The sequence below is a fragment of the Chiloscyllium punctatum genome, unplaced genomic scaffold (assembly GCF_047496795.1).
Source record: "Chiloscyllium punctatum isolate Juve2018m unplaced genomic scaffold, sChiPun1.3 scaffold_112, whole genome shotgun sequence".
NCBI lineage: Eukaryota > Metazoa > Chordata > Chondrichthyes > Orectolobiformes > Hemiscylliidae > Chiloscyllium > Chiloscyllium punctatum.
Genome location: NW_027309846.1, coordinates 530,895 through 535,632, shown reverse-complemented (window position 1 = coordinate 535,632; position 4,738 = coordinate 530,895).

Genomic DNA, 4,738 nt, shown 5'->3' with positions numbered 1-4,738 from the left:
GAGCTAACATTGACACTGCTGGTGATAGCGATGGGAGAATGTTACATAGATAGTAAGTCTTGTAGAAACTGATCAGGAGAGTCACAAGCATTGGAGCTGATTTCACAGATTGGTGGTTTTACAGGGTCCTGAGAGGATTACCCAGATAGGGAGGTTTGTAGGATGTCCACATTTTCAAAGCGTTTCAGGACTGGAAAAGGTTACACAGTTAAGGAGGGATGTTGGAGCTGTGGGAGTTCACAGAGACTCGGAGGTTTGAAGGGGTTGGGGCTGATTATGGATAGATGGATATATTTAGGGGCAGTAATATGGAACGCAGAGGGAGAATTTAGATTAGATTCCCTGCAGCATGAGAACAGGTACTTCGGCCCAACAAGTCCACACCAACTCTGCAAAGAGTAACCCACCCAGACCCACTTCTCTCCGACAATGCACCGAACACTATGGACAATTTAGCATGGCCGATTTACCTGACCTGCACATCTTTGGACTGTGGGGGAAACTGGAACACCTGGAGGAAACCCACGCAGACACAGGGAGAAGGTGCAAACTCCACACAGACAGACAGTCACCTAACGCTGGAATCGAATCTGGGCCCCTGGCACTGTGAGGCACCATCGCTCACCACTGAGCCACCGTGCTGCCTAAATTGCAGAATTACACAAAGGGAGAGTGTTTGAGGTGCTGGGAGGACTGTAGGGAGTGGACGAGCAAACAGAGATGTGGAGTGCTGCTGTGGCTTGAAAAGGGTCTGGAGGTGTTCATATCGGTAAAGAGGTCGGTAGGGTTGGGAGAAGGTTACTGTGGTCGTGTGGTGCGATAGGCCAGGAGGCAGGAGTGTTATCGGGCCTGCAGAAGGTTACAGTGATATCATGTTTTCTTGGGGCTTGAGGAAAGTACACAGGTGGGTATTTTGCTCCAGGCTGGAGGATTTTGCAGAGACGGCGTTACTGTAAGTATTGTGCAAAACTACAGAAATGGGAATTATTGTACTGAGTGCAGGATGAGATTATACAGACTGGAGCAATTTACATACAGGGAGAGTCGTCAGCATCGGAGTAGGTTTCAAATATACAGTGGGAATTTGGGAGGGGTGGAGGTTACAGAAATATGAAAATTTCTGGGAATTACAAGCATTCAAGACATTGGCACAAACAAGTTAGACTGAAAGGCATGTTTCTTTGCTGTATAACTCTATCACATGACAAGAGAGAGCGTGAGAAGGGACTATAGAACAGAAAGATCCCATGTTTCAATACCATCTCTTTAAGGGAGGCCTGCTTTCCCCTCTGTTGCACTGATCCTCACTAAGCACAGGCCTGAATTGATAACTGTCAACTTACTGTATTGACATAGGAAGGCTCAGTACAGCAGAGATGAAAATTAACAAGAGGTGGGGTTTGAGCCTGGGACCATCATGCTCTGTGTTTACCCTTCAACACTGTATCTGTGTCACGTCTTCTGGACCAAAGTTCAATGCACCCTTAAATATACTCTGCTCTGTTCACTGTGAGTGATCTTACCTCGCTGCAGGATTTACTGAAAGCTCCAGATCTCACTCTCCATCTCTCTGTCTGACCAACTGTCTTCAGTGGCGTGATGGACGAGACAGGAATTGGGAATTCTGTTGAGTCAAGAGCGTCCTGAATATCTACAGGAGATAGAGAAACAGACAGAATGGGAAATTAGACTGATGCAGTGAGGGTTACAAATGGAGAATGGCACAGAATCCCACAGAGATCTGGAAAATCCCATTCTCCATCCCTGGTCTGTGTTGCCTCATCTCCCTGGAGTGGAGAATTCTGTTGCCTCAGGATCAGGAGTAGCTGCAAAAGGTGCAGTCACCGGCCTCAATTAGACCCTCACAGTGACAGATACCACATGGAGAGAGACCGTGTGATAGCACCAGAGTGCAGGAAGGGATCAGGATCAAACCACAGTCAGGAAGAAGGTGCTCTGGGATCAGTACTCAGGGATAAGGGAGCTATCAGTGGACCAGGCAATGACCTCGTGGTACTCTCACTAGACTGTTCATCCAGAATTTAATGCCAAAGTAAGGAATACACATCTAACCGCTTAATAATGTCCTTTCAGTAAGCAAATCTGTTATAGGTTGCCAGACTGGCCAACATATGAATCCAGTTCCAAGGCAATGGGATTGACGCTCAAATGCCCACTGTAATGATCTGACAAGCCACTCAGCTGTAAGGCTGGTCAGGGTGGGCATGCGATGCTGGCCAGCCAGAGACAGCAACATCCCATGAGTGATTTAAAATCAACACTGCTGGGAGCAGTGTCCTGGCCAATCATGACGGTAGGTTTATGGACAGGGCTTTAAACTGACAGAGAGGATACAGGGACAGGGTTCAGGTGAAAGGAGCTTTCCAAATCCAGAGAGAAAATGTGACGCCTCGGAACAGCATGGGAATGTGGCTGTAGACAAGCAGAAAAGAACAGGAAGGGACAGAGTTTAACTAAAACTGTACATCAATGAATTGGTTTGTGACAGGACATTTGTGGGGAAGAGGAAATTATAACGTTGTTTTGATTTGGAATGGAGAAAGTATCCACAATAAGGTAATAGACTTGGGACACAGAGATAAATGAGACTTAGTCACCAGACAGGCGCGATTACAGGGTGAACAAAAGGTGGAACATAAATATTCAACAGTAAACAACCTTACAGGATCTCAGGCAGAATGGAAAAGCAAGATGGGAACCCTGACACTAATGGATAACAAAGGCATTACAGAGAAAACATTTGGCCTCAGATTATGCAGCTGAATCAGCCTGAATGCAAATTCTGAGTGGTATGTGTCAAAAACACAAGCAGGAGAACAGTTTTTATGCTGCCTTGCAGTATTTCATTGCTCATCCCTGCATTAAACAGGAATTCATTAGAAATTGTAGCAAAGGTGGGTGTGATAATTTTTGGAGACTTCAATCTTTGTATAATCTGGGACAGACACATTGGCAAGAGTGATATTATCCGAGATCCTCCTTGAATGTTTTTGTCATTGTTTCTTTGCATAACGCATTGTGCAAATAGCTAGGGATGTAACTATCTCAGATCGACTATTGGGTGATGAAGCTGTGTGAATGAGTAATATCACACCGAAATCCTCCAAGAAATTATACCAGAATTCAAAGAGATTATGCCCATTATATGAGTTTGAGAGAGAACTGACCAAGGTAAACAGGGGAAACAGACTGAAATGTCAGGCTGTAAATGAACAGTGGAAAACATTGAGAGCCAGAGAGTCCTAGAGACGTACAGCACATAAACGGACCCTTCGGTCCAACTCGTCCACACCGACCAGATATCCTTTCCTATTCTCGTCCCATCTGCCAGCACTTGGCCCATATCCCAACAAACCGGTTTTATTCATATACCAATCCAGATGCTTTTTGAATGCTGGAATTGTACCAGACTCTACCACTTCCTCTGGCAGTACATTCCATACATACACCACACTCTGAGTGAAAAGGTTTCCCCTTAGGTCCCTTTTAAATCTTTCATCTCTCACCCTAAACCTACGCCCTCCATTTCTGGTCTACACTAACCCAGGGAAAAGACCTTGTCTGTTTATCCTATCCATGCCCCTCATGATTTTATAAACCTCAAGAATGTCACCCCTTAGCCTCTGATGCTCCAGGGAAAACAGTCTCAGTCGTTTCAGCCTCTCCCTGCAGCTCAAATCCTCCAACCCTGACAACATCCTTGTAAAACTTTTCGAAACACTTTCAAGTTTCACAACATCCTTCCAATAGGAAAAAGACCAGAACTGCATGCAACATCCCAAAAGTGCCCTAAATAGTGTGCTGTACAGCTGCAACATGACCTCCAAACTCCTATAATCAATGCTCTGACCAATAAAGGAAAGCATACCAAACACCTTCTTCACTATCCGCTTACCTAGGTAACACTTACGGGGACATAGGCGTGGACATGGATTGGACGGTGGGTGTGGTGGGCGGGGGGCGGTATTGAACGGGTTTGTGGACGGGCTGAGGGTGATGTAGGATGTGTCTGTGAGTTGGGGGCAGGCGGCGGGTGGAGGGTGGTGTCAGACGATTTTGGGGGCAGGATTCGCTGTTGGGTCGGTTTGGGGGGGCGACGTTAAGAGGCGGGTGGGGGCGGTGTTGGATGGGTTTGGAGGCGAGCGGGGTGTGTTTTTGGGGTCTGACAGGGTGTGGGGGCTCGCTCATGGCTTGCTGCTGCCTAGTCACCTGAACAGGGAGCAGACTGGATTGAAAACTCCGAGTCCCAGAGGAAAGGTATTGAATCCATTAACCGAATAATCAATTATCTGAACGAAATAGTGCCCGCCCATCTCGTTCAGATAATCGAGGTTCCTCTGTAAACCATCTGGACTATACCCTAGTGTTGTCTGAGTTTTACCTTCACCCAATCAACCCCTGCTCGATCCTGCTGAATGGCCCCAATATTGGCCCAGTTCCAGTTTAAGACCTAAATCTGTCAACCTGCCTGATCTTTTTCCACAACTATGTTAAAACAAAGACAGTTGTGGTGACTGGACGCAATGTGCTCTCCGACTGATACTTCAGTCACTTGCCCGACCTTGTTTTCTGAGGAGGGGTCCAGTGTTGCACCCGCCTGAGTAGCATAGAGCCCTCTACGTCTTGATTGAGTAAACTTTCTTGGACACATTTTACAAATTCCCCCCAGTACGGGCCTTTTACCCTCTGGGTGACCCAGTCAATCCAGGGGAAGTTA